This window comes from Cavia porcellus, unplaced genomic scaffold (assembly GCF_034190915.1).
Source record: "Cavia porcellus strain 051 isolate PalLab524CR breed Dunkin Hartley unplaced genomic scaffold, mCavPor4.1 scaffold_19, whole genome shotgun sequence".
Classification (NCBI taxonomy): Eukaryota; Metazoa; Chordata; class Mammalia; order Rodentia; family Caviidae; genus Cavia; species Cavia porcellus.
The window spans coordinates 44,230,222-44,243,137 of record NW_026947502.1 but is presented as its reverse complement, the minus strand read 5'-3'; the positions used below and the strand labels follow the sequence as shown (position 1 = coordinate 44,243,137).

General features: G+C 52.1%; 1 long non-coding RNA gene across 2 annotated transcripts; it reads left to right on the top strand.

Moving 5' to 3' along the window:
* Window positions 1-3,332: 3,332 nt before the first annotated feature.
* LOC134471724 (uncharacterized) lies at window positions 3,333-12,618 on the top strand. 2 transcript variants are annotated; one of them, XR_010041313.1, is made up of 2 exons: window positions 3,333-3,568; window positions 12,099-12,618. It is a non-coding gene; the product is annotated as an uncharacterized LOC134471724 (long non-coding RNA). The 2 variants fall into 2 exon arrangements; XR_010041314.1 differs by lacking the exon at window positions 3,333-3,568 and adding an exon at window positions 10,453-10,564.
* The last annotated feature ends 298 nt before the right edge of the window (window positions 12,619-12,916 follow it).

The window sequence follows — 12,916 nt, the reverse complement described above, 5'->3', positions numbered from 1 at the left end:
TCCTCCCAGCCTCCCTGCTCCCCTGAGTCCCCGGGTGAGGCCAGGTCCATAGAAGCTCTGGGGCAAGGGAGTTTGGTTGAGCTCTGTGCCCAGCTCGGCAGCTGAACAGCTGTGGAGCCCCAGTCTGCTCACCTGAAATGAGAATGATCCTTCTCTCCTGATGTGCTATGGAGCCAGCAAGAGGTCAGCAGTGAGGCCTGGGTCAGAGCTCAGAGTGTGATCAGTGCCAGGGCTCAGAGTCGGGTGTATTTGCTGTGACCTCTGTGCCCTGTCCCTGCCCCAGGCAGCTACTTGAAGTCCCATGCTACCCCCCTTTTCATCCCTTGGACTTGGAGCTGGCTGCACCAGGCCTTCCTGGCAAGGGCCAGTGGCCCTGCTTCTGAGGTGTAGCTGGGAAATGGATGTGGTGGGGCCTCAGAGAAGGAGCCTGTTTTCCAGCTGCTCCAATCAAAGGCAATTTCTGATGGCCACAACCTGGCTTACATGTTGACCTTGTAAAGTGAGTGGCCCTGGGCCTCTGTTTTTGGTGAGGATCATGGTTTAAGTCCTTGCTAGTCTCTGGGCTCTAATCCCTTCCTTACCTGTCCTCAGGAAACAAGTGGGGTATCCACACTGAGCAACAGTCCTGAGTCCTTTGGGGTGTGAGAGCTGGTGTGACATAGGAATTGACAAGCAAAACCAATTAGAAGGACATCACACTGATGCTGATGACAATGATGATAATTGTTATGATGGTAGTCAGAGTTCCTGCAAGGACCTGCAATAGTGTGACTGTTAGGAGCACACTCACTGAGTCCTCTACTCTACCTGCTCCTGGAGCACACAGTGGAAATCAACAGTGGGGAACAGGGCTAGGATGGGTAGACTCAACTACCCCCATGGGACTACTCCCTTCTTGCTGCTGGAAGGACAGGGCCTCAGAGCCCCTGCCCATAGGCAGGATGTTGGACCAATCTGACTTCACAGGCAGAGTGGGAGGAGCCTAGAGCTTCTTTTGGCCCTTCAACCTCCTTTGACTCAGAACAATGGATTCAGGATTCCGGGCTTCAGTGAAATCACATACCCAAGAATCTGCATGTGAGAATCTCTCAGTGTCGGCAAGAACCTGCGCACCCACTAAGATTAGAACCACTGTATTCAAAGGCTTCCTAAACTTCCGGGGGAAGCAGAAGTCAGAGTGAGGGTAGGCCCAGTGAACTGTTGGGGAACATCTCTGCCCCAGGCCTCACACACCCCTCTGGGGTCAATTTATATCCCCAGCCTGATCTTGATAAGGTTGGAGGGAACTGGAAGGGTCTCTCAACATCTTTAGGGACTCAGCACCAGGTCTTCCCTGTACATCTTTCATTTCTCCAGGGCAAGCCCAGGCACAGAACCTGCCTGGGGCTGGGTAGTACTGCCAAAGGCCATTTCTGGTTAGCAACCCCCAGGTGGCTTTGGAGTCTCAACTTTGTACATTCTGGCCTTGTTAGGAAACTGTGATGAGCACGTGCCCTCTGTAAATGTGACACAAAGTGTGTCCTTGTCTTCCTAAAAGAATACGAAAAAGTCACTCTTCCACACAAGGGCTGGCAACAACTCAGCCAATGTGCTACTGGGATTTTTTCTAGGTGGTGGGAAAGCAAGGGAGTACTAATTTCTTCTTTCCACTGCTCTATATTTATTCATCTACAAGAAATGTCCAGCCCTCAGAACTCAGATTTTATGGTCCCTTGCATATTATGACCACACCTGTACTCTAGCAGCAGAAATGTCTTTTTGAGAAAACTTTCACTCCTACAGTGCAATAGGAAAAGCTGGACCAGCATCCCCTGCAGGCATCACTAATCAATCAGGGCCATTGCTAATCAATCAAGGTCTCAGCAGTTATTACTAATCAATCAGATTTTTGTACCCACTGATCCTGGTGGACACCTCCACACCTGCAGGGAGCTGGTCAAGTGGACCAACACTGCATGCAGTTTGGTCCAACTGGACTTAGTCCAGGCTTCTTAGTTTTCTGATGAGGAGCCCAAAGCCTAAAGAATGAGAATCATCACCCCAGGAGAGCTCAGGGTGAGGGTGTTATCTGCCCCTGCTCCAGTGCTTTTCCTGCTGAGTGCGGGGCTGTGAGTCTTGAGTTCCCTCACCCTTCATCTGAATCCATGAATCAAACCTACTGGCTTGGCAATGGTTAACTACTCAGTTGTCCTGTCCTACCCAGAAGGGCACCTTCTGCAGATCCCCAGCTCCAAAGAACTGTAGCACCAAGGCTTGAGATGGGGCCCTGGGCTACACATGGGCAGTCAAAGTTAGGGTCCCAAAACAGGCGCCTGCTTCCAGCATGCAGTGAGCCCCACAGGACATGCAGTGGAGAAGGTGAGGAGAGAGAGAAAGCAGTCCTGTTTCAGTGCCAGTTCTGGTGGGACAGTCCTGCCCTGGGGACCCAAATCTGACAGAGGAGGCCACGAGAAAATGACTCATGGCAGAATGATGGAGATACTTCAGGATGACAGATCTGGGTCCCAACCCTGGCCCTGTTCCCTCCTACCTGAGGCAAGTCACTTAGCTTTCTGGTGCCTCAGTTTCCCTATGTGTATGAAGACAGCGCTGTGTGGGCTATATATTGAGTAACTGAGAGGATGGGCTGTTTGGGCACTGGCCATGGGCATGTGAATCAGACATGAGAGAGGAGCAGTGTGGGCCCACACCTGCTGGGCATCAGGACCATAGGACATCTCAACCCAATGCAGGTGCCTGCTGTTGGTCTGGAAGGGTGATGTTGAAGGTCTGGGTGTGAGTACGTTTACAAAATTGCTCTGGGCACGAGTATGTTTACAAATCAGGGGTGACGGTCACCAAGGCAGCATGCTGGCATGCTGCCAGAGTGGATGCAGTTCATCAGGCTGCTGGTTTCCCAGTGCCAGACTGGAGATGGGCAGCCACCTGGTCACAAGTGCCCTCCCAGGCTCTCTATTCACCCACTCTGTCTCAGGGACAAACAGGCTTTACTTTATGTGAGGCCTTGTGGATAATTATTTTTCTCTCTGTAAACCTAGTCCAGTTTCAATCCTGTTCAAATACTCGGGGCTGCGCCTGCTCCTCGTCTCCGGACCAGGTTTGTTTAAGGCCCGCCTGACACTTCCTCCTGGTTGCCTTGCCTCGGGCTGTTTACACTGGCGCCTTCAGTGGGACTCCAGGTACAGGAAGGAAGCCCAAAGGGCAGGGCAGCCTTTCCCTGGCCCCAGGCCTCCCTGTCCCTGGCCTGCCACGGATTCACAGGTGAGGTCTCAGAAGTGGCCTAGAGCCTGGAGTAGAGTTGAGGCCTCAGGCCCCCAGGTCTCTGCTGGCAAGGAAGAGGGAGCCCAGCAAAGCTTCTTGGAGGAGGGGATTCTTGAAATGACCGTGCAGATGGAGAAGCAAGTCAGCAGGGAAGGTGCTGGTGTTATCTACAGAGAGTGGCCTAGCACAGTTGGTCTAGGCCCTAGTCAGGCGTGAATTGTGCCTCCAACTCCTGGTTGTGTGTCTGGGTGCCTTACCTAATTACCTGGTGCCTTGATTCTGATTTCCTCAACTCTCAGGCAGGAGGGTAAGTAGATGTATTAACTTCTTAGAATCGTCGCAAGGCTGCTTTATAAGGAAAAAGACGGGGATCGTGGAATGCCAGGCTCAGGGCTTTGGTTCTTCCCTGCAGGTAGTGGGAAGCTGTGGGCGCTGCCTGAGTGGGGCTATAGCTGGACAAAATTTCAAGGCTGCAGCCAGGGCCTAGCTCTGGCCACCCAGAGCCTTTTCTGCATGACTGGGTAGGGAGTTTACACCACTACTGAGTAACCAATCACTGTCTCCCTCCTGGCTAGGGATCTGATGAGGGCTTGGTAAGCCTAGACTGATCTGGGCCAAGGAGAGGTGACCAAAGGATTGGCCATGGGTCTTGTGTTCTCTCCTGTCTCCTGGTAGACAGCAGCCTTTCTGTGACCCTGAGGAGAGCCCATGGAGAATGGGGTGGTAAGAATCTGAGAGGCACATCTGGAGCCAGAGCATCCTGTGTCTGAAACCTACTTTCTGTTATATGAGATCATAAATTTTCTTCCTGTGAAAGCCAGTGGACTCCAAGTTTCTGTCACTTGTTTCCCAAAGTCCCCATTCTGTATATGGCTTTTGAGTATCTCCTAGTGCAAAAGTCTGACTGATCTCTCTGGGCTCATGGCCATTAGCAGTTGCCACACCTATGACCATAGCCTTGCATGTCCCAGCAGCTTCAGGGCCCACAGAGTGTAGCCTTGTACTGTGACCTCAGGCTTGGGCATGATGGTTTCCTGGCTGTCCTGGAGCATGCCAGGCACACACCTGCCTCAGGACCTTTGCATTGCTGTTCCTTACCCAACAGTGCCCTTCCCTTGTGTGATCTGGCTCCCCCTCACCTCAGCCCTAGAGTGGCAAGTGAGTAGGGCACTGTGCTACAACATCATAGCCCCAAATTGTTGGCCAGTCTGGTTCTTGTTCATGCCACAAATCCTTGAAGAACAACAGGGAAGGGGTGGGATTCTTGCCCCTTTGTGGGCCTGCAGTCTCCAGGTGACAGGGGTGCCACCATCACATAGGAGGATCCAGGCACTGTGGTGGCAAGGAGAGGAGAGAGAAGCAGGCACTGCTCTGAATGCTTTGTCCCTGAAGTGCCCTTGTCTTCTGCTTATGTTCCGAAGGCCACAGTCAGTAGTGTGGCCATGTTTGACCTCAGGGGACACCTGGGAGGGCAGCAGCATCTGTCTGCCAGGGCTCCTTAGCCTTCCAGCTCGGGCTTAGTAACCCCCTCCCCTTCACATCAGCATCCTGTTTTCAATCAGGAAACACACATAACACAGAATCAACCGCTTTAAAGTATACAGTTCAGTGACTTCCACAGTGCAGAACCTGCTACCTTTGTCTACTTTCAAAACATTTCTCACACCCTCGAAGGGAGCCCCAAGCTCCTTAGTGCTCACCCTGCTCCTTCTTCCCCTCAGGCCTGGTGACCACCAGTCTGCGTTCTGTCTCAGTGGACTTACCTTTCCTGGACGTGTCATAGAAATGGGACTGTACGGTAGGGGTCCTCAATCTCTGACGTCTTTCCTTGAGCATGAGGTTTTCAAGGTCTTTTCATGCTGCAGCACATGTTGGACCAGAGTGCCTGTGTATGTTGGGACAGGCCATGCAGCTGCAGGGACATCACACATAGTCAGTTTGTCCCCCTGTCCCTCCTCTGATGGCTAGTGGGCATTTAGAATGTTTTTTCACTTTTCAGGGTTGTGTGGTACTGCTTTACATATACACATACAAAGTCACCATATCAGCCATCCTCCAAGGTCACTTGTCCCCGCCTGTCTGAGATCCGGGGAGATGAATGATCATTGCCTGGGCAGGGAGGAACTGATGGAGCCACTGGCATATGCCCATTCCAGCCTGATGGCATCTCCCATTGCCCATTTGCTTGAGACCACCTTGTCCTGCTGCTCTGGGTGTCAGGTGAGTGCACGAGTGGCTGCTGAACAGCAGGGTATGAGGAACACCGAGCTCTGTGCCTCTGCCTCTGTGGACAGCTCCAGATTGCTCCCAGTGTCAGGGGTTCTGGCTTCCTGGAATGAGGTGTCTGTCTGTATGCCCTGGCAGCACATCCCCTACCAGGCCTGGAGTGAGGTGAGGGCCCTGCAGCAAGATGCCGTGTTTGGACTCATACATGGTGGGGCTGGATCAAGCCCGGTCCTCTTGTACCTCGTAAAATAGCTCTGAGGAGAATTCCCCAAAAGGACTTTCAGACACTAGTGCTAGACAGACAGCAGGCAGCTTTCCTCTCTGGGCTCCTCCCAGATCTATCCCAGGAACTCTGTCGGCCTCTGTTACCTCCAGGGACAGGGTGCCCACTGCCCTGCCAGGGCAGAATCTGCTTTTGTCTGCTCTTCATTACATTTGTGGGCAACCCTCTTCACATGTGGGCAGCTCTTGCTGAACTCAACAAATTTCTCCACTAGCCACAACCCAGGTCTGCCCCACCTTTCTTGTAGGGTGACTCCAAGGCATCCCCAACATCCAGGCTGGGCTTCCTGCCCTTCACTCCTCTGTGCTTGGCTCTGGGCATTTCCCACCTCACCTGAGGCTCTGCTGAAAGAGGATAAAGACACAGCAGAAAACGTGTCAGACCCACGATCTGGCACACAGTGTACACCCCTGGTAAGCCTGAGCAGGGCAGGTAGTATTTGAGGCCCCTACCATCTGGGCGTGCTTCACTGAGTGCCCCGCTTTGCTGGTCAAGCCCTTCTACCTGCTCCTGGTGCCTCATGATCTCACTGCCTTTCCTTAGCAGGTACCGTCACCTGTGGGTCTGCCCTTCCTAGTATCTTGCAAGCCCCAAAACAATGCTACTCAGGCCCCATGAGTTTATCACTCCTGTAAGGCACCACCTGTAGGTCTATCATCGCTTGCAAGTGAGGAGCAGGCTCTCTGGGGGCATGTGCCCCAGACAAGACAGCCTCTCCAAGGCTGTCCCTTTGTTAGTCCAGCCAGCTGTATACCAAGTCCTGGTGAATGTATCTAACATCAATATGCAACCCAAATTGCTAAACTAGGCAGACCATTTACATACATTTACACAGAAAGCTCACTCTGTGCTGGGTCAATGGCAGCTTCTCAGGGATGAAGGCTCAGTCCCCAGGAGAAAGCTACCACGGGAAGAAGTCAGCAGCCCCCAGGAGTGCTTAGCAGCCTAGAGGAAGTGGCCAGCTTCCTCCTGGAGGCACACTGAAGGCACATCAGTAGGGGAGCTGGGCTATGGAGAGCCATGCTGCCCTCTGGTGGCCACTGCTCGCAGATGACGAGTTTCCTGTTTGACCTCACTCAATGCATGTAGTCACTGAGTGCCTGCTGCTCAGGACATGGGAGGTGGGACATTGGGTGGCACTTTGGGTCAGTGGAGACAAATACACAAAAGGAGAGGACAAGGGTCTTAGGTCCCAGAGCAGCCTGCTTGCCATGCTGGACTCCCGCAGCCTGGATCCATAGCTGGAGCATCAGGTTTTCTTGACCTATACCTGCCCTTGGTCCAGGCAGCACCCGGGCTGGGGCCCCATGACTTCACTGCAAGGTCTCCTGTCTCATGGCTGCCCTCTGTTCTCCCCATTGTGCTCCCCAAGGGTGCCTGCACACATGCCAGGCACAGAGACATACCCTGGCCCAACAGCTTCCGCTGCTGATTTTTCCCATCCCAGCTCCCTGCAAAACTGTCCACTGCTTTGTTCCAGCAGCAATCCCCTGCTTTGTTCTCCACCTGCCTGAGCTCCAGCCCATACCACTCCCTTGTCACCTTCCTTCAGAGCCTCATCTGCTGAGGGACAGGCAGGAATCAGGGCAGAGTCACCAGAACCTTTACCACTTCCTCATTCTGCCTTCCCCTTCCCCTTCTATCTCTTGTCTCTCCTGCCTCCTCCCCTCAAGTTTAGAGACCTTAATTTAATCTAGGGAGAAGGGAAAAACCTAATCACAAAGATTTTTTGATGTGTATGACCAAATCACAAACCTCCAAATTGCTCGGGTTGAGAACTGTGAGCCTTAAGGTCAGCGCAGAGATCTCCTGGGTGCAGAGTGTCTCTGAGCCCTGTGGAACTGGTGGTCAAAGAGGGTCCAGGAAACTGAAGGACAAGGAAGAAGGGCAAGGAAGAAGGACAGGAATTCTTGCTGCTCCTCTGAGGCTCATATCCTAGGCAATCCTTCCATGCTCAGTGCTAAAGGCAGGACCAGGAGGAAGTTTATGAATGGCATTTCCTAAGCTCCATGGCTGGGCACCGAGCCTGATGCAGACACTCAGGCAGGCTCAAGGATCCTAGGCAGCAGCTCTGCAAAGGCATCATCGTCACTGCACTTTATAGAAAAGAAACATACAATTCAGAGAGGTGAGTGGCTTGCTCAAGGTCACAAAGCTGGGACTCCAATCCATGTGGGGAGGGGGTCTATCATGTGTGTGTTGCAGTGTAGAAGTGTTGGCCCTGGGGGCTTGAGGTGCTGGGGAACAGGGGCTTCTGCCTGTGGGTGGTGAGGCAGAGGGCTGGGAGGAGAGCAGCCCCATACTCACTGCCTGAAGGTTAGGGTGCCCCCACCTCAGCCACTGATCTCTGAAGAGGAGTTTCCCTCCGGCAGGGATCCCCTTCATAGACTTAGTTCTTCCCCACTGAGAAACCCCTGTGGGATTCCCCCATGTCATTCCTGACTTAACTGCCTACCCTGGCCACATACTCCTTCCCAAAACCATAGTCTCTCTGTAATAGCACTGGTGTCTATTGAGCTCTTCCCTTCCCCACAGGTGCTGTACCTCCAACTTCTATTGGGGCACAGTGCCCCTTCCAGTGTGTGTTGCAGCGTTAGCCCATGAGCAGCACTGACACTATCTACTTAGAGCCCCAGAGCCTGGGAAGAGCTTGGAATCAGGCTCTTCCTGCAGTGGAAATGGAGAGAAGACATTGCTTCCCCATGAACAACATTGGTCAGCAGACCTCCAGGATCCCCAGGCACTGAGGATGCTTCTCCCAGGATTATGGTCTCTGGATGATCATGGAGGTGGAGGGGGAGGGCGCGTTGACTGGCTCGTTGACACCCACCAGTAACCAGGCCTGCCCCCAAGGGTGGACAAGGACCACAGTCCTGCTTTGTCCCTCCCCAGCCCTATTCCAGGCCTAGCTGGGCCGTAGGAGGGACAGGAGCTCTTAACTTCTTCAATCGGTCCCCTTTTGGTGGCACTGCATGAAGCCTCAGTCAAGTGTGTGGGCATACAGTCTCAGAGCACGCAGAACCTCGGGTCTCTGCGGGCTCACATGGCTCATGTTCTGTTGCCGAGGAGGCAGGTAACCGGTGAGGGTGAGGAACCAGACCCAGGATGTGGCTGTGCCTCTCTGTACCTTGTTCTTTGTCCAGAACAGGGTGAGCTTTAGTGTCATGTGCCAGCACTCTGTTGTCATTGTCCTTGAATCCTAGCAGATGACACGAGGCTGGGAGGGTGCTTCAGGCAGAATGGGCTACCTAGTGCAGCAATGTCATGCAGTGTGGAGCTGTAGGCCTCCTGTTCAGAAATATCAACAGTGTCCCACAGGGACAGTGAGGCATTAACACACGGCCCTGCCCACTCACACCACAAGGGGGCACCAAGGCAGCATGTCTAGGTCCAGCAGGTCCAGGCTGAGGTCACCAAATGCAGCAGTGGGTGCCAGATGGAGTGAAGGGGCCAAGAAGAGCCAGGAGGATTAAACTGGCAAAAGGTCTCAGCTCAGTCCTCCCAGTTCCCCACTACTTGCTGGAGTCTCAGGAGTCCTGCTGTGACACTGCTCCACTTCCACTCTGGCCTAGGGTTGGACTGAGTAGCTCTTGGGAAGGTCCAACTATGTCTGTGGCCCCCGAAGAGATGGCTGGTCTTGCTTTTGTTCTTGCTTCTTGGCTCATCCCACACCGCAGCCTGGGTGACAGATAGCTATGCACAGCCGTGTGGCCTCTGGCTAGGTAACATGTGCAGTGCACTGCAGCTGGAGGGATGGACTGATATGAGGGGGCACAGCTCCTTGAAGGAGGCATCAGGCTGCAGCCGACTTGTGCCAATTGGTCAGCTGCAACACCAAGTCAGCTTGGAAGAACATCCCAGCCACAGGTGGCTAGCCACAGGTGACAGCCTCTAATGAGACCTGAGGCTGGCACTGCTTGGCTTCACTTCTCGGGACTCCCCATGCTCAGAGAAAAAGTGAATGTCTGTAAACCAATGCATAACTAGTATACAATGAACATTTTCCACCATGACAGCCACACGGTTGCATTATGAAGCATTTAGGAATGGGAGACATGAAGCGCTTTACCCATATTCTTGAAAGACCTTGTTCCTTTCAGCAGTTTCTGTTCCCTGTCCAGGACATTGCTGCCCATGTCTGTCCCCCGATGGTGAAAGCTAATTTTGATTCTGGAAGGACACTCATTATTGATATTTATGGGCACATTCACCACGTCAGGAAGAAACAACTGATCTATTTTTGGTACTGGGAATGGAATCCAGGGCCTATAGCATGTTAGGCAAACAGTCTACCACTGGGGCACACTCCCAGCCCTTTTTAATTTTGAGACAGGGTCACACTGAATTGCTCAGGCTGGCCTTGGATTTGTGATCCTCTGCATCAACCTCCTGAGTAGCTGGAACTACAGGCAGGCATCACAGCATTTGTCCATCCATTCTCACTTGGTCTCACTGGCCCTGTGCAATTGGAGCTATTACAATGATCCCCATTTATGGAGCAGGAAATGGAGCCTGGGACCAAGGTTAAATTGTGTGCCCAGGGGTGGGGCTCAAATGTTGTTGCTCTTGCTATCAGCCTACCCAGAACTCCTGTGGCTGGCTCTTCATGGGCCCCTCCTTTTGGTCATGCTGGGTCTGGGGCCAGGCTGCTGGGCTGGAGGCAGCTTTCTGGAAATCCACTTAGTGCTGACCTTGTGTTTATCCTCCTCCAAGTTCACCTGCTAATCCTACCCACCAAGGCTGTCTGAATTCTCCTGCTGCACTTCCAGGGCCTCCTGTGGGTCATGCTTCCAGGTGTGGCGGGCCCAGGGCTCATGTATGGTGGGTGGGATACTTTCTATAGTATATAATTTTCCCAGGCCAGGTCTGGGTCTGGGATTTGGGAAACCAGGTCCTGATTCCACTTCCACCTTTTCGTCTATCAGCATTACCTCCAAAGCTCCATTTCCCCCCTCTGGAAACAGTGCAGAGCCTCTCTTTTGCCCACTTCTTGCAGAATCCTTTTCCTTCCCTCTGGCCTTGTCCACTCCACTCTGCAGCCAGGAGTGCTGCTTCACTGGGATTGGGTTTCTCTCTCTACTTCACCTTGCTGAGCTCTGTCCCCTAATCTTGGAGAGGTGGTGGCGAGGCTTTCTCCAGAGGGAGGATGTGGACTCAGGGATGGGGTTTCAGTTTGGCAGAGGGTGAACATTCAGGGAATGTCAGAAGGATAGAATCATATCTTGCAATTACAATTCTCTGTGACCCCCAATTGCCTCGGGACACCAGGAACATGGTAATTGAAGGAGACTCCAGCTTTTTGGAGCTCACAGGGAAGGCTAGATACACTGTCCCAGCAGAGTGACTGGAACAGAGAGCCCGAGATTTGGGGCAGGGAAAGGTGAAAGATTAGAAAGCATGTAGGGGGCAAGAAGGGTAGGTGCTGTGCAAGCTAGATTAGGGATTAACAAAAATTAACAGTGAAAATGGACCCCCCATTCCACCATGGAAAGAGATATGAATTTCCCAGCAGGTGCTGAACCCCGAAATGTGCCACAGAGTGTCCTTTCTCTTAGGCCCTCATATTTGGTCACTTACCGCATGTTATAGCTTGTGTTTAGATGTCCCCCCCCCCCCGCCACAATCCTCATGTAGTCATAGGTGGGGATTTTTCAGAGGTGGCTGGATGTACAGCATGTGATTGATTCATGTTGCAATGCTGGGATTAAAGGTGTATGATTACTAAATCAACCCATTGATTGGTTTGGCACTGCCCTAATCCCTATAGCCTAGATAGAGTATAAAAAGGGCAGAAAGATGCTGTTAAGGACCTTTGTTGGTTTTGCTACCTTGTGGGCACCATGAACTATTCTCTGCCCCTTTGTCATGTCACCTGATCTTGGGTCAGCAGATTATGAACTGAAACCTCTACAAACTGTAGCTAAATAAGCCTTTTTCCCTTTAACTTTGGGTATTAGGTACATTGTCTCAGCAACGAGAGAAAAGTAACTAAGACACTGCACAACAGTCCAATAAAATTGAGAGACAAGGGATCAGGCAATGAAGGTAATTATTTGCAAAACTGGTTGCCTAAGCAACTGGAGGACTCTCGCCCAAAGTGCATCATGCTGGAAGCTGACCTAGGATAGTTCATGTAGGCAGGTGACTGGTGTCTTGCAGACTTGAGGCACCTTCTTGGATCAAGTGGGCCAGAAAATGTACAGCCGACCCTAATCACCTAATTATCAGATGCTTTTTAGGTCTATAAATTTGAAGAATAGCAATCATTGTTTTTCTGTCTTATTCTTGTTATTGATTACTTTGCTTGTGCACTATTCTTGTCATTTAGAATTATGCAAGACAGGATCAAGAGCGAGCTTCCCAAGACCCTCCTGCTGATTGCCATGCCAGGTCATAAAAGGAAACACACTTACTGGGGAAGATGAGGATCAGATGAAGTACAAGATCCAGTTTCCATGTTCTGTTTCACTCAAAGTTGAAATGCACCCTGATTTGCCTTAACCTCCCAGTGGACCTCTGCTTGGAGACACCAACAGACAACACAGAAGGCCTCTATCATTTTGATGGCCAGCTTGCTGGGTGATCTTCGAAAGTTGTTTCCTTTCTCTGTGCCTGCTCTTCAAAACTGGAGAAATGGGTTCCCTTCATGAGGCTATCAAACAAGCCAGCATGCTGAGATCTGCAAGGCTGTGCTTTTTACACTACCCCAGCCCTGCCGCCTCTCAGGAAGGAATGGGGACCTCTGGGCACCATCTACCTACCTACCTGTTTGTGAAATAGCGCATGCCTACCGTGTTCTAGGTTGCTGGTCTTGGCTCAGGTGATACATCTGAGGATAACTCACATGAGTTCCCATCTGGATGTGCTTATTGTGTATGTAGCTACTTGGGAACCGTGGAGGCTGGGCTCCCAAGTGGCAGCAGCTGGTGGACATACAACAGGGTAGCCTGGGGGAGGGTGGCCAGAAAATAGCACGGTCTAAGGCAGAAAGAAACTACCTATTGGGAGAACAGCTTGTGGGTATGCACAGCTACTGCACTGAAGCAGCCAGGTGGGAGCTAGCCAGGAGCCTGGGGATAGGTGAAGGTTTCTGGTATTCACCAGCTTCAGGTCCTACAGGATTCTGTGCAAAGAAAACTGGGTGCT